At 35.8% G+C, this 22,419-nt stretch overlaps 1 pseudogene; it reads right to left on the reverse strand.

Moving 5' to 3' along the window:
• Positions 1-299: 299 nt before the first annotated feature.
• Positions 300-1,652, reverse strand: LOC107959809 (uncharacterized; annotated as a pseudogene).
• Between the last annotated feature and the right edge of the window lie 20,767 nt (positions 1,653-22,419).

Below are 22,419 nucleotides of genomic sequence, written 5' to 3' on the forward strand. Positions count from 1 at the left end.
GAATAGGCTATGTCTATTTATAGGCTTGCAAAGCCATATTCTAATAAGACTGAAACACCTTATTCTAATCAATATAAAATAAATGGAGTTTAAGAAGGTTTAAAAAACCTTATTCTAAAATAAAATAAAAGAAGTATAGTTCTATATTAATTTTACTTTTATTTTATTTTACCACTGTATTTTATTTAAATAAGGATTCAGGTCATTTAATTCTAATAATATCAATGAACACTCCTTATCTTAATAGAAAGAAAGTTAGTTACCTGTTGGTTCTGTCTATAAGCCATTTTAGGTAGAAGTCAGAGATTTGGGGGGCAGAAAATTTCAAATCTACATGAAACGACAGCGGAGGTAGGAAAAAAATTTTGAGTGTTCCACCAACAGACTAAAAATGGCATATAGTGAGCAACACACAACGTCCATTGATCTTGAGGAAGCTGAAGATAGTATGCTTCTTTAGATAAGTTTGCAGGAAAACAGGCCACCAGTAGTTGACAACCAGTGCCACTAGTGTTGCTCCTGCTAGCCTATAAAAACATTGTCACATGTAAAATTTGGGAAATTGGAACAATACTTTACGCCCTTTAAACAAAAACCAATGAAACATTGCACAAGAGGCACATATTGGCTAGGTAAAAGTACCATGAAGGCAATTGTATTAGGGGTTGGAATATATTTGGCTTCTTTTACTCAAAAAAGGTTAGGTAAAAGTACCATGAAGACCATTGTATTAGGGGTTAGAATGTATTTGACCCCTTTTACCAAAAAACTGGGTAAATTAATACGTTAGATTAAAGAGCAAACCGTTTGTTGTTAAAAATTAATTTTTGTACGTCAGCATGATGTATACATAGCTAGCTATTCTATCAGCCATGTTAATTTTTAACAGTACAAATGGATAAAAATTTTACCACAAAGAATCAATTTGCTCTTTCCTCTAATGTCAAAGGATTAATTTGCCCGTTTTTCAATAGAGGGAAAAAACTACAATCTAATTCCTATTATAGGGACCTCCATAGTAATTTTAACTTATTAGTTACAATCAGACACTCACCCCAGCAGCATTGACGAATATGTTTAACATTCAAATGAATTTTACCTATGAGGTATGTATTTGAGACAACTCTAGACAGCATGACCACCCATAGAATACCCAACTAGATAGAATTTTGAACCAAGTCTTAACTGATCAGATAGCTCTGTATATCAAGAGCCAATATCTTCAGTATTTGTTTGGGATGAGGATCACTTTCTCCATACCTTGGTCTATCAAAGGACAACTGTATATCCCTAGCTCTTCAACAACATCCTAAAATGATGAATCCAGGACTACATCAAACAAATGATTGAATCCATAATAATACTAAACAAATGAAACAAGGAAGAAGTACCAAGGATAACTGTGAGACAAGGGCTTCATCGTGTCTACAACTAGCAAAACCATGAACAAAGATGAGCTTATGTTTTTCCATTTCCTTGGCTACACCATGTTCTTTGTAGGCCAAATACCTTTCATCCCTCAGTTTTATTCTATTTGTTGTAATAGGAGCTCCATCTAGAGATTCACAGATTTTGGGAGGTGGAGGCTGAATGGCCTAGTATATCCATGCCACCAAACCAATTAACAAGAGCAGCGTAATTTCCTTGTACATCCTGAAAAGATTTATATGAGAAAAACATCAATATATTTATATAAATATGTATGTGTATATATATATATCTTCCTTTTTTGCATATAATTGTTTCAAGATATCAAAAAAAAACATTTGAACAAATTAATATGAAACAGGTATAGTACAACAGAAACAGGAAAACCAATATATAATTTTCTCAAACATTCATGAAACATTTTACAAAATTAAATATGATTAAAGGTTAAGATAGTTACAAGAATGGAGATGTTGGGATTATCCGTTGCTGAAGCAATGCCTGATATGTCCACTTGCAACTCTTTCATTTTGCAAGTTAATGGTGATTTATTATACATATATAGAGAGAGATGATTTTGGAACAGTTGAACAAAATAATGAATAAATAGATATCAATAATCCTATAAACAAATACCTGCAATCAGCAAAAATATTCACGACAATTGTAGCACAATTATTTTTAAAAAGTAACCACAAGAATTTCAATTCATCCAACTTTTGTTTGTATTATTTTCGAAAGTGATTGTTATTTGAAAGAAAGAAACAGATGTAGGACTTGATAATGGTAAAAGCTGAATTGCATAATTGACAAATAAAAAAATGTTGTAACCATAAATACTTTCAACAAATATGTTTTTCAACGTCCATAAAAACTAACAAAAGCTGAGTTTATCATCAGGCATCCTCTTTTATCAAAAATTAAATGTTAGACGTTGACAATTTCGTGTAAATTAAGCAAAATAATTTTCTTTTAAAAAGCATTAACAATCTGTGAAGAAATTTCAGTTCCATTATGATATTAGCTAGAAAGTGAACTAGGCCATCTAGAATATTAATTATCTTTTCTTTTATTTAACTTATGTGATGATTCTTAAATTATGATTTGAAAATTAATTAAATTTTAAATATAAATATTTACATTTTTTTACTATAAAACAATTTAAACTTTCAACTAAGCGAAATGATTAAAAAGTAAAAAGTGGACATGCATAAAGGTATATAAATATAAATTGTAAAACTAACAAAAAAAACATAAGAAAATAAAAAAAATCAAATTAAATCAATCAATTTCATCAAAACAATGGTTTGACATTATATTGAAGGTAGAAAAGAACATTAGTTATGAAATTCAACACTATATCACATGAATTTTTTTTATATAAAAAATAAAAATATTTTAAAATAATAAACAAATTTTAAAGTTTAAAACATTCAGATGATTATATGATACAATCTCATAATGTCACATCATAATACTTTAACAAAATGCAAATTGAGCGATCAAATTAAGAAAAGCTATCAAGTTTTAGAACTAATGTAGACCAAAAAGCATTCAAGGATTGTTGATGTGTGGGATCAACAAGGAGGGATCACAAGGGAGTATGTCACGGTATTGATGGAGGTTAGTTCACCCTATCTTTAACATCTTTTATTAGACCATCACTAAGAGTTGGAAAGTAAAGAGAATGCATATGGTGGAGGTGAAGGCTGAGTTGAAAGCAGAATAGAATGGCAGAGTGTGTGTAATAGCCCAAAATTGGGTCTAGTTGGAATAGAGGTTTCGGGACCACAAAATCTGAGATAGAAATAATTATTTTATGATTATTTTGAGGTCTATGATATGATTGCATGATTGTGTGAAAATTTCATGAAGAAATTCTATGCATAAAGTGTTCAATTTAAAGTTAGGGACTAAATTGAATAAGTTGCAAAACTTGCATTCTAGAAGTTTCTAGTATGAAATTGCTTTGAAATATTAATTACAAGGTCTTAAATAGAAATTTGACCAATTTCTAAGTGATGGAAAAAATTGGACATAGATGGAATTTTTGAAAGTTTAGTAAGGAAGGGCATTTTGGTCATTCGATAATTAAAAGAAATAAAAAGGGAAAATAAAGCCAAAATTGACTCATCTTTCTCATGGAGGCTGAAATTAGCATGGGGGAAGCCATGGCTAGGGTTTTCAAGCTTTCCAAGCTCAATAGTAAGTCCGTTATAACCCCGTTTTTCAAGTTCTTTACGTTTTTAGAATCCCGGTAATTTGATTAAGCTTATTCTAGCAATCATTTAAGCTAGGGTTCATATTTGGAAAAATGCCTATAGGTGAAATGTGTTTACTTTGCTGTTTTATAATAGAATATGAGGTTTTAAATTATGTTAGACAACTTGTGCTACTCGGTTTTGAGTGAAAACGAGTAAAAGGGCTTAATCGATAAACATACCTAATAGTCATAAGTATATGTTAGAGTGAGAATTTGATGTTTCCATAGAAGAGAAAAGTGATCAGCATGTCATAAAACATAAGAATAAGGGATGAAGTTTAATTCCCAAGCCTAGGGGAAAAAGTGTAAATATGCAAAAGTTTAGGGGAAAAATTGTAATTTTTTCAAAGTTTGAGTTAAGGACTGTTTTGAATAGTACATTAATTAAATAAGTAAAATATGATATTTTAGATCTCGGAAAACAAGATTTGGACCTAGAATAAGAGAAAAATTGAAAATTGGGAAGTTGGTAAAATGGCCGTTTTAGTATCGAGGTAAGTTCATATGTATAATAAGCATTAATTTATGCATGTTTCAATGTAAAATTGATATATTCATTCTGATTTCCGAGGTGTTGAAAGTATGTAAGTTGGTATGATAATAATACGGCAATAATGCTGTAATTTATATTTGAAAGTTAAATTTAGTGAATTAATTGAATTATATTAAATTAAATGATTATGGCGCGAAGGTTATGAATTGATTTAAAAATATGTCTATGGTACATGAAGTGCATTGAATTATCATACATTAATGTGATTTCTATGATTAGGGATATTATGGGAAATTGTAAGTTCATATGATTTTTAATAAGGCAATGTGTAATTTAATGTTATTGCCTTGATATTAAATGAGATGTAAGTTTATATGTAAGTAATACATCAATATTACCTGTATTATGATATTTTATAATAATATTGGAAATATGTTTGTAGATAATTACTTGATTGGTGAAATTGTTGGAAAAGAGAGAGAAATCCCGGTTGAACCTTCGGAAAGAGTGGATGATACAGATAGTATGTAGCTAGGTCACATGTATGGTACTGAGTGCACATCATGTGTACAAGAGAGCTACAAGACATTATGATGTAGCTAGGTCGCATGGGTGATACTATGTGTACACCATATAGACAAGAGAGCTACGGGATATATGTAGCTAGGTCGCATCCGTGGTTCCAGGTGAAGGACACCATGTAGACAAGAGAGCTACGAGATAAATTGGCTAGGTCACATGGGTGGTACTGAGTGTTCACCATGTGCACAAGAGAGCCGAACTATATGCTGGGTGGAGCTATGTGCTGAAACCACCAAGTATCGAGGATTGATCCGAAGTGTTCAACGGGAGACTCTCTATGTATTGCTTTGTGAGTTTTGTGATGAATAAGTGCAGGAACTTGATTATGTGAATGATGTGTTCATTAAGTGACCAGGATGTGGTGAGGTTATAAACAAGTAAGTTATACATGAGGATGATTTTATGGTGACCTTGTGATCATGGGCCTATACTTGTGATGTATGAAATGTAGTGAAAATGATTTGTGATATGTATGTTAAAATAAGGTTAATACAAAGAAAGTGTGAAAGAGTGAATTAGCAATAAAACTGTTTTGGACAGTAGCAGTGATGTGATTTTGAAAAATCACCAAAAATAGTAGAAATTGAATCAGAGACTGAATGAGATATCAAATTAAAGCTTAATGATCTATTTTTATATAAAAGAAATAGAACAAGAAAAGGAGATTTACATTTTGAGATATTTATGTTTTTGTGAGACTGGTTCAGAATGATTACGTGATCCCCTGTTCTGACTTTGGAAAATCACAAAATTTTGGATAAAAATAATTAGAGGCTTAAAATTATATTTTTAAAATCCCTAATGAGTATATTTTGAAGATAAATCAACAAGAACATTATCTGAGTTCTGTACTGTGAGATAATTAATTTTTAGTGAAGAGAGGGCAGAACTGTCAGAAAGTGAAACAGGGGAAATTTTAATGAATAAACTGTACTAATTGGCTAAACAAAAAATTATGAAAATTTTATGGTGGAAAGATATGTGAGTCTAGTTTTAGGGGAAATTTATGGATCTTAATTTGGAGCTCTGTAGCTTGAATTATAAATAATTAAGTGACTATGACTCGTGTGGATAGTTTGATGTGAGCATTTATTAGTAAATTGTGAAATCGTACTTACAGGAATGCTATATACATTAAGGATGTGGAATGGAGAGGAGGAGGAGGAAAATAAATATATGTGGAATACATGGAAACTATGGTATATGAAATATTGATATAATGAAATAAATGATATATGTTTATAAGAAAACAAAAAGAGAATGATATGTATCATGACATGTATATATATATATGACTAGTCTCAATGTAATGCTTGTTGGGTACAGAGTTGAATTGAGATGTTTCAGGAAAACATGTTATTTTGCGTATCTAAATTTTGGTATTTTATAAAGATATGATCTAGTTTTAAATATGAATGCTTGATGATTAAGCTGAAGATATTTTGTAAGATGATAATCTTGGTATAAATGTATAAGTGGTACTATAATAAACAAGGTAAAATAAGTATGAGAGACACATGTATGATGACATACAAATGCTATGTTTGTGGTTTAATTGAGAATATTTAATCATTAAATGAATATCATGCTTTTGATTTTGTATAAGTGTGTAAGAGATTAAGTTTGACCAAAGCTTGGAAAATAGCCTAGGTATATTCCACACAGGAAGAGACACGACCATGTGTCTCAGCCGTGTATGGAACACGACTTTGGGACACAGACGTGTGGAACCTTAAAGTATGAAATTTTCAAGATTTTCGTAAGTTCTCGGTTTAGTCCCGAACCCTTTCTAAAGTATGTTTTGGGCTTCGTAGACTCAAATAAGGGACTATGTGTAAGTGAATGAACGTTTTGAAATATGAATGAAATTTTATGGCCTGTATTTTAGTTTAATGTTTGTATGTTTGTCCAGTAACGCCTCGTACCTTATCCAGACCTCGGGTACGGGTAAGGGGTGTTACAGTGTGGGCTAAAGTCTTTAACAATCTAACCCTTCTTCATCATCTTGGGAACTATTTATAGGCGTGGTCCCATGTTAGTGAGCATTAATGTGGTGGATCTACTATCAGACCATCATTTTGGGTCATGTGAGGGTAGATGTCTACGATAGGATAAAGATGTTTGTGATAAGACATATTTTGTCATTCCTTTTTATTTGAGGTGTTGAGTGGTTGTGTAACGCCCCAATTTTCGAGAATTCTATGTATGCTGGCAAAATTTAAAAATTCTGTGTTCTGTCTGCTTGGCGTAGGTTTAATTATGTTATTGGGCCTCTAGAAGGCCCAAGCTTCAGTTAAAACCCGATATTTTTTAATTAATTTTAATTCCATAGGAAAAAAAGGGTTCTGGTTAACTGGGCTTTTAAGTATTAATTGGGTAAAATAAAACACAAGGAAACAGGTGGCAAAGTGGCATGTGACGCCACTGGGAAGGCTATAAAAGTGGCGTGTGGATGCTAGGGAGAACCAAGGTTCAAGTCACAATGGGAGCATATTAAGGAAATTATTTTTTATGTTTAGAAAGGGTAAGTAATGGAACTCAAGTAAAAGACTGTCAGGAGGAGTTTGAGTTGCTCAGGAGATTGAGTAAGAAGGGGATAAGGGAGAGGATTTAGGAGCTAATTAGGGAGAGCAGTATTGGCCAAATGATGGACTCTCGAGGAGCAAGAGTTCGCCGGCCAAGGGTTTCTTTAGGGGGCAAATTTCGGCTAGGTTAAATGCCAACTATAAATTCGGCATCTGGGGGTAAGTTGTGCCGTTTTTCTGATCATCCTTCCTCCTCCTCCTTTCTTTACTTTTTCTCTCCATCTACCTTCTCCTCTTCTTTTCTCCATAGCCGAATCCTTCTACCACTCTACTCTACACCACTTTCTTACTATTATTTTTAAGCCTTACAGCCGAATATCACAAAAGCCGAAATCCCGAAAGTTCATATTGTCTATGCCGAATTCTCCTAGCAAAAACCTACTAATTTTTCTTCATCCTTTTTTATCAATTCTTTCTTTTTCTGAACCCTAAACCTCTGTCGACAAAGCCACAACAAAACCCCCATCTTTTCTTCATTGTTACAAAAAAAAATGGAAAATGCATAGCCATAGGGACATAGTTGAATTTTAACATCCCTTAAAGGCTCGACTTTTGTTATCATTGGAGGGGTTAGATCTGCATCAGAATCGAGAAGAAGTTAATTGGAATCATTGACCGAAGGAATCTGTAACACCCCCACGCCTGAAACTGTCACCGGAGTCAAGCTTGAGGTGTTACTAAACTTATCTTACCTTTTAAACAACTCTAAACCACTTATTTTAATTTTCAGAATAAACTATTTTTCTGCGTCATAGTTGCTTAAAAATTCATTTCTCGAGTTTCAAAACTCAAAATTAAGATATGCAAATTTTTCCTGAAACTAGCCTCATATATCTATCTACTAATTTTTTTCTAGAATTTTTTACTTAGCCAATTAGTACAGTTTATTAGTTAAAGTTACCCCTGTTTCAGAATTCAACTGCACTAGCCTCTACTTACTACGAACCACTTTTCTCTCTGTAAAAAAATCATATGACTATACCGCTTGTTTCTATTAAAACTAGATTCAATAAGGATTCTAACCATATAAAGTAAAACACCTAATTAGTTTTTTAAAATTTATGGTGAATTTCTAAAGTTGGAATAGGGGATCCAGAAATCTCTCTGGCCCTATTTCACCAAAACTCAGATACCCTATAAAATACAAAACCTTTACCTGTTTTGCTTATTCCATATGAAAATAGACACAACAAGCTTTAATTTCATATATTATTCACCATCAACCCATGTCTCTACAATTGCTTGTGATTTTTCAAAATCCCGTTATTTCTGATACTTGAATCTGTTTTTAAGTTACTTTCACATTTTTCTTAGTTTTCATGTGAAGTTACTACTTAATCATACATACTATTAAACATGTATATCATCAGCCACTCTATTATCTAATCACTAGAAAGTATTTACACATCATTCATTGATCATATCATATCAAAAGAAACCAAGTTCCTATACACGCCATACACAAAACGAAACGTCTAACTATACCAATGTGATTTCTTCGATAGTGTGATCGGGTCTCCGACGTTTCCTTCGATCCCCGAGTGGCTTGATAAAAACTATAAGAAAAAGAAAATAAAGAGAGTAAGCACTAGGCTTAGTAAGCTTACAAGCAAATAAATTACAACATTCAACATAATGAATAATTATACATAATGTCACCTAGCCTCATAAACTTTCTTTACTTCTCATTCTCTACCTTCTTCTTTACTCACATACCTTCTTTCTTACCTAAACTTTCACTATTCATAAATATAATCTACCATCCATTTGCTGATAATTCACTGTAATTTAACGTGTACAATGACCCGTTGAATCACTCGGAATACTAAGGATACTAGGGTCGTTCCTGTCTATCAATATCCTACCAATGCCATGTCTTCGACATGGACTTACATGAATTATTCTTGTCTCCAATGCCATATATATATCTAATATGGGATTACATAGCTCATTCCTGCCTCCAAAGCCATATATCTGATATGGACTTACATGGCTCATTTCTGTCCTGTCCTGTCCTGTCAACCCCAATATCCTAACATTCCTAAGGTTCAAACGAGGCTTCCTAATGCTTTTTTTCTGTCACTTCGCCTTTAATTCGACTTTAAATATTCTCAAAGAATAAGTATATAAATGCTGGAAATTGACAATAATAATGTAAAATAAAAGAATATTGCATTTATTTACTGTAAACTTACCTCGATACAAAATGTGACTAAACTTTACAATTTAGTCCTTTACTTTTTCTTTTCCCCGATCTACTCCCGAATGTCACTCTTCTTGATCTATAATAGCAAATTTAACTTATTTAATATTCACATTTATCAAAACAGTCCTTGACCCAAACTTTGGAAAAATTACATTTTTGCCCCTAAACTTTCACAAATTTGAACTTTTTCCCCAAGGCTCGTCATTTAAACTTCATCCAATTTTCTTATGTTTTATGACATGATGATCATTTTTCCCTTCTATGACAACATCAAATTCACACTCTAACATGTACTTATGACTATTAGGTATTTTTACCGATTAAGCCCTTTTACTCGTTTTCACTTAAAACCGAGTAGCACAAGTTGTCTAACATAATTTAAAACCTCATATTCTATCATAAAACATCAAAATAAACACTTTTCACCTATGGGTATTTTTCCAAATATGAACCCTAACTTAAATTATTGCTAGCATAAGCTTTATCGAGCTACCGGGACTCCGAAAATGTAAAGAACATTAAAAACGGGGCTTGGAATCACTTACTATGGAGCTTGAAAGCTTGAAACAAACCCTAGCTATGGAGAACCCTTGAAATTTCGTGCTAATGAAGAAGATGATGAATTTTGAGTTATTTTTCCCTTTTTATTTCATTTAATATCCAAATGACAAAAATGCCCTTCCTTATTAAACTTTCAAAAATTCCATCCATGTCCTATTTTGTCCATGAACTTAGAAATTGGTCAAATTGTTATTTAAACCCTCCTAATTAATATTCTAAAGCAATTTCATACTAAAAACTTCTAGAATGCAAGTTTTGCAAATTATTCGATTTAGTCCCTAATCCAACTTAAGCACTTTATGCATAGAATTTCATCATGAAGTTTTCACACAATCATGCAATCATATCATGAACCTCAAAATAATAATAAAATAAATTTTTCTACCTCAAATTTGTGGTTTCGTAATCACTGTTCCGTTTAGGCCTTATTTCGGGATGTTACATTTCTCCCCCCTTTAGGGATTTTCGTCCCCGAAAATCTTACCTGTGAAGAGATTTGGGTATTGTTTTCGCATAGCCTCTTTGGGTTCCCATGTAGCCTCGTCTACCCCATGTCTATTCCATAGTACTTTCACAAGTGCAATACTTTTGTTCCTTAATTGCTTTATCTACTAATACATGCTTGCCTAATGGATACGATACTTTAATCACAAATTCTGTAGATTCTATAGGCATACTTGTACTAGACATCAATTTCTTGCAAACATATGAATGAGTTGAACCCGGATCAATCAAAGCAATGACATTAATATCATATAGAGAAAATATATTCGTAATCACATCGGGGAAGGATACCTCTTCGCGTGCACGAATAGCATAAGTCCTTGCAGGGGCTCTAACATATGGTCTCACAGTCGAATCTCTTGAGGTACCTCTGTTACTTGCTCCTACTCCCGGTTGCCTCGGTGATCTGCCTCTAGTAGAAGCATTTCTGGATCTAACACTCTATGTTATCTCTCGATTAGCCACCTTTGGACATTCTCGTACAAAATGATCTGGAGCACCACATTTATAACAAACATTTTCGCCTGCTCGACAAGGACCATAATAAAGTCTACCACACCATGAACACCCTGATCTACCCTGTCCAACATTACCTACACTCCCAGTCGAGGTGTTCTGAGCCTTCGAATCCTTAAATCTGCTGCCTCTATTCTGACTAGAATACCTGACTGAGAAACTAGATCTGGTAGAAATCTCCTTTGGTCTTTTGGATGTAGCCTGGAATGACCTGCTCATCTGTCTCTTCTTTGTATCTTGTGTCTCTGTCTCAACTTTGCCTTTTCTTTTTAACAGCTCCTCTGCCTTACAGGCTCTCTCAACTAAAATAACGAACTCTTTTATTTCTAGGACACCCACTGACAGTCGGATATTATCATTTAACCCATCCTCAAACCTTTTACACATAATAGCCTCTGTGGACACACATTCTCGAGAATATTTACTAAGCCTGACAAATTCGCGCTCATAATCGGTCACTGTCATATTACCTTGTTTCAATTCTAGGAATTCCTTTCTCTTCTGGTCAATAAACCTCTGACTGATGTACTTTTTATGAAATTCCTCCTGAAAGAAATCCCAAGTGACCTTCTCCTTTGGTACAACTGATACAAGTGTCTTCCACCAGTAGTAGGCTGAGTCTCTAAGAAGTGATACTACACATTTCATACATTCCTCAGGTGTATAAGATAATTCGTCAAAGACTCTGATAGTATTTTCTAACCAAAATTCTGCTCTTTTTGTATCATCATCTTCTAACCAGTAGTGTTTCCTGATTCTATCAACTAGTGGCTTTTCTCTTATCACTGTACCTGTGACTGGGGGAGCTTGAGCTACATGGGTAGCCTGAGAATCATGAGGTGGTGGAGGTCTAACTGTAGGATTCGTACGAACGAACTCGGCAAACAAATCATTCAAAGCTTGGAAGAGAGCTTCTCGAGTCACTCCTCCCTGATTAACTGTTACTGGCCTATTCTCAGATGGTGCTGCCCCTTCCGCGGGAGCAGGCGCATTACTTTCTACATCATCATCACCAGCTCGCTTGGGATCCATTACTATAAAACAAAATATCTAAAAATCGTCAGGAGTTGTCACACTATCAAAATACAGGTATGGCATGTATAGCTAGACTTTTACTCACACTAACTGTTCTGAGAATCGACTAAACCTACTCTGATACCAATAAATGTAACACCCCCACGACCGAAACCGTCATCGAAGTCAAGCTTGAGGTGTTACTAAACTTATCTTACCTTTTAAACAACTCTAAACCACTTATTTTAATTTTCGGAATAAACTCTTTTTTCTGCATCATAGTTTCTTAAAAATTCATTTCTCGAGTTTCAAAACTTGAAATTAAGATCCGTAAATTTTTCCTGAAACTAGACTCATACATATATCTACTAATGTTTTTCTAGAATTTTTTACATAGCCAATTAGTACAGTTTATTAGTTAAAGTTACCCATGTTTCAGAATTTGACTGCACTGCCCTCTACTTACTACGAACCACTTTTCTCTCTATACAAAAATCATATGACTATACCGTTTATTTCTCTTAAAATTAGATTCAATAAGGATTTTAACAATATAAAGTACACCACCCAATTATTTTTTTAAAATTTATGGTGAATTTATAAAATTGGAACAGGGGATCTAGAAATCGCTCTGGACCTATTTCACCAAAACTCAGATACCCTATAAAATACAAAACCTTTACCTGTTTTGCTTATTCCATATGAAAATAGACACAATGAGATTTAATTTCATATATTATTCACCATTAACCCATGTCTCTAGAATTTCTTGTGATTTTTCAAAATCCCGTTATTTTTGATACTTGAATCTGTTTTTAAGTTACTTTCACATTTTTCTTAGTTTTCATGTGATAGTTACTACTTAATCATACATACTATTAAACATGTATATCATCAGCCACTCTATTAGCTAATCACTAGCAAGTATTTACACATCATTCATTGATCATATCATATCAAAAGAAACGAAGTTCCTATACATGCCATACACAAAACTAAACGTCTAACTATACCAATGTGATTTCTTCGATAGTGTGATTGGGTCTCCGACGTTTCCTTCGATCCCCGAGCGGCTTGATGAAAACTATAAGAAAAAGAAAATAAAGAGAGTAAGCACTAGGCTTAGTAAGCTTACAAGTAAATAAATTACAACATTCAACATAATGAATATGTGACAGCCCAAAATTGACCCTAGTCGGGAAGTGGTTTCGGGACCACAAAACCGAGTCATAAAAATAATTGATTTCCATATTCTATGCTTATTATGTGTGTACATGAGTATGTGGAAGTTTCATTCTCCAATTTTGCCAATTGCATGAGAAATTATTAAATAGGGATTGATATGAGACATGGTGAAAATATGATAGGCTAATTTAAAATGGTCTATTAATGCATGTTGTGAAAATGATGGGTTTGCATGTCAAATTACCCAAAATTTGAGCTAGTGGTTGGCCATGCTATGGGTGGAAACATGTTGGGAACATGTTGGCCTAGTGAGGTATGTAGGAAAAAAATAAAATAAGGGGCATGGGCATAAAATAATGAAAAGGAGTATGATGAATACAAAAAAAAATGTGTGTAGTTGTTTTCCCCCCCATTGCCGTGAGCTAAAGAAAAGAAAGGAGAAAATTTTTGTTCATCCTTTCTCATCTTCATTTAGCCGAAACTGGAAAGAAAAAAAACAAAGAAACAAAAATGCTCATCCTTTGGTTCATCCTTGGCCAAAAATTTTAAGGAGGAAGGAAGAAGAAAGGTTGAAGAGGTTCGGCCATGCATGTAGCTAGGCTAAGGTATGTTTGATGATGTTCCATGAGATGCATGCATGTTTTAGTTGTTAGCTTGAGTTCTACCTAGCCCATGGTCTAAATCTTGCTATGTGATGGAAATGACACTCGGCCATGGATGCATCATTCTTGGTTGATGTTTGATGTTGTGGTGATGAGGCATGAGGATGAGTTAAGATTCGGCCTAGGTGGAGTTTGTGTTAATGCCATTGCATGCTAAATATGAAGCTTGTTAATGATGCATGTGATGGTGGCTTGATGATTCTTGAACCTCCTTTTTAGCATTTTTGAGTGAGCACATATGTGCATTGGTTGCTAAATGGAGAAGAATCGGCTAGCAAGTTGTGTGCTAAGGCCGAATATAACTTTTGCATGTTAATGAGCAATGCATGTGTTAAATTGATGGAAAGGGAGAGGATGCTTTACTAGTGTGTATATGTGTGTATTAGCCAAGTTTTGAACTTGAAACAAAAGGGTGTTTAGTCAATACAAGTGACCATACTTGTAGAATGTATTAAGTGTTGAAATCGGCCCCAAAATAGACATGCATATTCGGCCAAGGGGGAAAAATTAGCTAAAATGTTGAGTTTGATTCATGATTCCGTACATATGTGACTTTAATGTCTAATGTATAAATATGGGCTAAGTGCCTTGTGTTCCTCTTTTCGATGCTCAAATGATTAAATCAATTTATTTGTTTAATTAAGCTCAAGAGCAAAGGGGAACTAAATCCGATAAAGGGAAGGAAAAAGTGGTCGAATAGCTATCGGAATCGTTCGACAACACCCGAGGTAAGTTCTTGAGTAAGAGAGCTTAAATTAAGATTTGATTAGATCATGTTTTAAGCAAATCAAAATCATGCTCTTTGTGTGTGGCTATTGAGCCGAAATCACAAGAATGATAAGTGTCTTGTGTTTGAGTTTTGCTAACGAAAACGAAACATGAATGTGCTATGATTTATTGTTAAATGTGCATGGTTATTTGAATGATGTCCGGGCTAAGTCCCGAAGGCTTTGTGCTAAGTGACAATATCCGGACTAAGATCCGAAGGCATTTGTGCGAGATACTAATTCCGGGCTAAGCCCGAAGGTATTTGTGCGAGATACTAATTCCGGGCTAAGCCTGAAGGCATTTGTGCGAGATACTAATTCCGGGCTAAGCCCGAAGGCATTTGTGCTAGATACTAATTCCGGGCTAAGCCCGAAGGCATTTGTGCGAGTTATTAAATCCGGGGTAAGTCCTGAAGGCATTTGTGCGAGTTACTATAACCGGGCTATGTCCCGAAGGCATTTGAACGAGGAGCTATATCCGGTTAAATTCCGAAGGTACGTGATTTGGGAATGAATGATCTTGCTGTAAAAATTTCAGCTAATACTCTCGAAACATCCCAACATTGAGGTATGTTTCGTATGTGCTTGAATTTAGTTGAGCCCTTACAAATAAGTATTCGCTCAGTTGATAAACGAGCTACCGGCCTTTGGCTGAGTTGATCTTTTGTGTATGTACATAAGGGTTGATAATGTGAAGCAAGTACGATATCGTAAATTTGTGCATATGAAATTATCCGTTTAGCTATATGAATGCTATACTTTTGTTGTGCTGGAATTCCTTGCTCAAAACTTACTAAGCATAAATTGCTTACTCCGTTTCATTGCTCCTCTGTTTTATAGATTTGGTTCTCCAGCTATCGGACTCGGGATCTTGAGGTCAAAGTCGCCCACACTATCAAAGCCCCCTTTTGGTACAATTTTGGTTGAACTTCGAAATGGCATGTATAGGACTACCCGTTTGTTGTGGGTCGTGGACCCTTTGGACTTGTATAAATTTTGGATAGCCATGCGAAAATGGCTTATATGTGTTTGAGTATATTGTTATAATCATTTGGTGTGGATATGCTTGACAAGGATTGGCCATGGGGATGGTTAATCACTTTCATAAATTGTGCTATTTATGCAAAAAGGGCTAGTTGAATCATGGAAACCATGAAATAGGTAAAGTCTACCTTAAAGGCAGATGCTGACAGCAGCAGTGATGTAGATTTGGAAAATCACTAAAAATAGTAGGAAGAGAATTAAATAGTGAATAAATTATGTAAACAAACCTTGATGAATCTACTTTCATAGGAAAGTAACGAAACAATCATACGGACAGTATGTTAAGAGATATTCAGGTTCTCGTGAGACAGGGCCAGAACGGTTTCTGGATTTCCTGTTCCGACTTTGGAAATTCATTATAAATTAACCAGAGATAATTAGGAGTCATACCATATATGGCTAGATTCCTCTCTGAGTCTAGTTTCTATAGAAACAAACGGAATCAGTATTGAAGCCCTGTACAGGGAGATATCCAAGTCGTAATGCGCAAAGGTCAGGGTAGTCGAACCCTGTAACATGGGAGACTTTGACTAATAAACTGTACTAATTGGTCTGACCAAAAATTCTAGAAAAAATATGTAGATGGGCATATGAGTCTAGTTTTAGGGAAAATTTACGGAACTGGATTCCGAGTTGTGAAACTCAAGATATGATTTTTAAAGTGACTAGTACGCAGATTGGCAGTGTCTGGGAAATTTTTTTATAAGGGGCTTAAAGTCTGTTAACACCTCGTGTTCGACTCCGGTGTCGGTCTCGAGTTCGGGGTGTTACAGAATAATTATACATAATGTCACCTAGCCTCATAAACTTTCTTTACTCACATACCTTCTTTCTTACCTGACCTTTCACTATTCATAAATATAATCTACCATCCATTTTGCTGATAATTCACTGTAATTTAACGTGTACAATGACCCGTTGAATCACTCGGAATACTAAGGATACTAGGGTCGTCCTGTCTATCAATATCCTACCAATGCCATGTCTTCGACATGGACTTACATGAATTATTCCTGTCTCCAATGCCATATATATATCTAATATGGGCTTACATGGCTCATTCCTATCTACAAAGCCATATATCTGATATGGACTTACATGGCTCATTTCTGTCCTGTCCTGTCCTGTCAACCCCAATATTCTAACATTCCTAAGGTTCAAACGGGGGTCCCTAATGCTTTTTCTCTGTCACTTCGCCTTTAATTCGACTTTAAATATTCTCAAAGAATAAGTATATAAATGCTAGAAATTGACAATAATAATGTAAAATAAAAGAATATTGCATTTATTTACTGTAAATTTCCTCGATACAAAATGTGACTAAACTTTACAATTTAGTCCTTTACTTTTTCTTTTCCCTGATCTACTCCCAAATGTCGCTCTTCTTGATCTATAATAGAAAATTTAACTTATTTAATATTCACATTTATCAAAACAGTCCTTGACCCAAACTTTGGCAAAATTACATTTTTGCCCCTAAACTTTCATAAATTTGCACTTTTTCCCCAATGCTCGTAATTTAAACTTCATCCTATTTTCTTATGTTTTATGACATGCTGATCATTGTTCCCTTCTATGATAACATCAAATTCACACTCTAACATGTACTTATGACTATTAGGTATTTTTACCGATTAAGCCCTTTTACTCGTTTTCACTTAAAACCGAGTAGCACAAGTTGTCTAACATAATTTAAAACCTCATATTCTATCATAAAACATCAAAATAAACACTTTTCACCTATGGGTATTTTTCCAAATATGAACCCTAACTTAAATTATTGCTAGCATAAGCTTTATCGAGCTACTGGGACTCTGAAAACGTAAAGAACATTAAAAACGAGGCTTGGAATCACTTACTATGGAGCTTGAAAGCTTGAAACAAACCCTAGCTATGGAGAACCCTTGAAATTTCGTGCTAATGAAGAAGATGATGAATTTTGTGTTATTTTTCCCTTTTTATTTCATTTAATATCCAAATGACCAAAATGCCCTTCCTTATTAAACTTTCAAAAATTCCATCCATGTCCTATTTTATCCATGAACTTAGAAATTGGTCAAATTGTTATTTAAACCTTCCTAATTAATATTCCAAAGCAATTTCATACTAAAAACTTCTAGAATGCAAGTTTTGCAAATTATTCGATTTAGTCCCTAATCTCAACTTAAGCACTTTATGCATAGAATTTCATCGCGAAATTTTCACAAAATCATGCAATCATATAATGAACCTAAAAATAATAATAAAATAAATTTTTCTAACTCAAATTTGTGGTTTCTCAATGACTGTTCCATTTAGGCCCTATTTCGGGATGTTATAGAATCAGTGGTAAGTTTTTGAGCCTAATCTTTATTTCAGGTTTTAGGAAAAGCCGAAACCCCTAAAGGTTAGGGGGACTGTCGATTTGGGCTTGAAGCTCTAAGGGTTGTGATAACTACTTTATTTTTGAGGCTAGTGTGATCTAGAGGCTGTTGATCAAAGGCTTGGACAAGTGGAACGACTGGATCTAGACATAATCGCTAATTTCGGCAAAGGTAGGATCGCTAGTGCCTAAGGTTCTATTGGCTGATTATGGTAAGGGGTTAATACGTAGTTCATTTTCGATAGTTAGATTAACGTGTTAGTAATCCTATTGTAGGTAGTTCGTGTGTGGATCTCGTCAGCATATCGTCGCAAACAGGTGTGTAACTGACACCCTCTTATAGACTAGATTGGCAAAAGTCGAAAAGCTGATATGCCGAAAAACCGATATTTTGAGAACTTGCGAGTGTGCAAAGTGTGATGTATATGGTAAATTAAAGTGATAAGTCTGTAGAGTGCACGATTTTGTGCATTTCGATATTTTTGGGCTTAATGGGCTAAAATCGGGATAATGGGCCAACAGGCCCAATTCGGTAAGAAAATGCCGTAAGTGTTTCTAGTCGTACGTAAATGGCTATGTTATGCATGAAAACCTTAAGAATAGTTAAATTACTTGAATACCCCTATGTATGGAAAATTACTATTATACCCCTAGGTGCAAAATTACCATTATACCCCTAGGGTTACTTTTGGCTGAAATGCATGATGATCTGATTCCGTATGATGTATGCCATGATTGTATATTTGTTGCATGGGGACATGGCTTATATTATGGAGGAAGCGTCCTGGTGGCTATGCCACAATTATCTGATCTGGTGGCTCTGCCACATATATCTGTTCTGGCAGCTCTGCCACGATTATCTATATCTGGTGACTCTGTCACATTATCTGTTCTGGCAGCCATGCTACATATTTCTGTGGCGTGTAGCAGTTGGGTGGATCGAGTAGTCTCCCCACATGGTGAAAGGTTGGTATGGGGGTGCATATGTTTGGATATGGGTTGGGTTTTGCATAAATATGTAATATTTGCTCTGATTTGTTATGAGCCTGTGGGCTTTATTCTGAATTCTGTTCTGGGCTAAGGCCAACTCATTCTGTTTTCTGTGGTTTGAACTGATATAGGCTATGGTTGGGTTAATTTACACACTGATTTTCCCCAAACTCACCTCTTTATTTTCATCCACGCAGGTACTCCCCAACCATAGTGGGCCTGGAGCTATGAGGGATTCAGAGTGGCCACACGTTCTGCAAATTCAATTTTTCTTCTGGTGAACTGGACATCCTTTTATTTACGCTTAAGGTTTCGGGTTTTTAAATGTAATAAGGCCGCTTAATTTTTCTTGATGGTTTTAATATATTTTGTTAAGATAGGTATTACTTATATTTAACTGTTGAAATTTGATAGCTCTAGGGCGTGTTTTCAAGAACTGTAATTGATTTCAAAATAACACGACAACAAGCAAAGCTTCCGTAATGAAAATATTTTCCAAGATTAATCACTTTTCCTAAGAAGGACTTAATCAAATTGGTTTCCTGAAAATATACATGACATTGAGGTGTGGCAATGGCGGTGTGCATGTCTAGGATTGGATCCGAAGGGAGCTTGTACTTAAGCAGTCCGATGGACTCACCTCCTCTTTTTTCGGTTTCTACCTGGTGTGCAGCTTCCATTCACTTTGACTTATAATGAAATTATTTTTTTTAAAACACTAAGTAAGTTTTTCTCGATCAACAATATAAAATGTTTTGAATGCCTCGATGTGGCACGTCAGATCCGGCCATAACGTCTAAGCCGAGTTTGGTGTGTTACATTTAGTGGTATCAGAGCCAAGTTACAACAACTCGGCTGTGGAATGGATTTACAAAAACAAAGATTTTCGAAAACAAAAATTTTATAAAGATTGAAAAAAAACTCAGTTTTCAAAATCTAAATCTTTAGAAGGTGGCATTCCGAATCTCCGGCCCAAGCCTGTAAGTATTACTCTGAGCTTTTCTGAATATTTTCCTGAATTATCTGTCTGTATTGAAACCCTACTAGGATACTCTAGATAGGATGATACTAAAACCATAGGAAAATTTTATAAGAGAATGAAACTGTAGCTAGACTTCGATCTGCGAAAACAAACTCTGAATTACTGTTTGATTCATAAAACATCTGTAATAAACACTGGAATATTGAATTAATGCATAAAAATTTGTAATCAGATAATACGATATGAGTACAAGAGCCACTCGTGGAAGAGGCCGTAGACGGGGCCGAGGAAGTGCTCGAGCGGGATCTTCGTCTTCGAGACATATGCCGGCGGCAGATGCACCAGTACCATCGGCAACAGAGGTGGAGACTCATGATCGCGGTGCCGGGGATGATGCCCTATCACAGGCAATGCTTCGTGTTCTGGAAAGGGTTGCCGGGGCAAGTATGGGCCACGAAATTTGGGGATCCATTTCTGAACGACTCCGGGCTAATGGAGCGGAGATCTTTAGAGGCGTGTCTAGTGTAGCCCCGAATGTGGCAGAATATTGGTTGGAGGCCACAGAACAGATTATGGACGACTTGGACTGCTCTGTGGAGCAGAAGTTGAAGGGAGCCGTATCATTGCTACGGGACGAGGCTTATCAGTGGTGGCTCACTGTGAGAGAAGGGACCCTAGCTGATAGGATAACTTAGGAACTGTTTAAGACGGCCTTTAGAGGGAAGTATGTTGGGGCGAGTTATGTGGACGCTCGCAGAAAGGAATTCTTGAATCTGGTGCAAGGAGGTAAAACAGTTGTTGAGTATAAGGCTGAGTTTCTGAGGCTGAGCCGGTATGCCGTGGGCATAGTCGCTATGGAATATGAGTGAAGTGTGCACTTCGAGGATGGTCTTAGGGATGACCTTAGGGTGTTGATTGCTCCACAAAGGGAGCAGGACTTTGCGGTCTTGGTGGAGAAGGAAAAGATAGCTGAGGAGGTAAAGCGTGCTGAAAAGCAGAATCGGGAGAAAGATCGGAACTATTTTCAGAAGGATTCCGGACCTCCGGGTGGAGCAAATAGAAATGTTAAGAGAGCAAGAGTGGAGGAACTAGTTCGAGTAGTGCCGATGAATGTTGTTAGACCACCAATCTGTGGAGACTGTGGTAAGGTACATTTGGGCGAGTTTAGGAAACGTTTCGGTGCTTGTTTCTGATGCGGATCTATGGAGCATAGAGTTAAAAACTGTCCTCAGAGACCTGATCAGGCTCAAGTTGCTGTACAGAGGGTTGCTCAACCCATGAGAGGTGGACCACAACCACCGAGAGGACGTGGACAAGGTAGGGACGAAAATAGAAGTGGTCGAGGTCGAGGGGCACTTGGCAGGGGTGCCGAAAATGCCGAAGCTCAACAGGCAGGGTTGGTGTATGTAGCTCGTTGTCGAGAGGAGGGCGAAGCACCTGACATCACAACTGGTACGTTTTTGGTTTCTAGCATGCCGTATACTACTTTGGTGGATATTGGTTCTACTCATTCCTATTTTGCATGTGCCATATCTGGGTCGCTGGGTGTGCACTCTGAGAAGATTGTGAGTGGGGTATCTGTGCTAAGTCCTTTGGGTCACTCGGTTAGGGTAGACAAACTGTATAGGGATGTACCCTTAGCAACTCAAGGTAGAACTTTCCCTGTTGATCTGATGGAGTTACCGTTCGTAGAATTTGACTTTATTCTGGGGATGGACTGGCTTGTTAAGCATAAGGCAACTTTGGATTGTGCTGCTAAACGAATGGTGTTAAGGACCACGGAGGGTGAGGAGGTTATGGTGATAGGTGAGCGAAGGGATTATTTGTCCAATGTGGTGTCAGCATTAAGAGCCGAAAAGTGGATTCGGAAAGGTTGTGAGGCCTATTTGGCATTTGTAAGTTAATCGGAAGAGGAGGGACTGACAGTGGATAATGTTAAAACCGTAAAGGAGTTTCAAGATTTTTTTTGAAGGATCTTCTAGGATTGCGTCCGAACTGAGAAGTCGAGTTTGGAATCGACTTGTTGCCTGGAACGGCGCCAATGTCCATCGCACCATATAGGATGGAACCGAAGGAGTTAGTGGAGTTAAAGGCACAGATTCAAGAGTTGTTGGATAGGGGCTTTATTAGGCCAAGCGTGTCCCCATGGGGAGCACCGGTGCTATTCGTGAAAAAGAAGGATGGTACGATGCGGATGTACATTGATTATCGCCAGTTGAACAAACTGACGATTAAGAATAAGTATCCACTGCCAAGGATTGACGATCTGTTCGAC

This window comes from Gossypium hirsutum, chromosome A12, assembly GCF_007990345.1.
Source record: "Gossypium hirsutum isolate 1008001.06 chromosome A12, Gossypium_hirsutum_v2.1, whole genome shotgun sequence".
NCBI classification, from domain to species: Eukaryota; Viridiplantae; Streptophyta; class Magnoliopsida; order Malvales; family Malvaceae; genus Gossypium; species Gossypium hirsutum.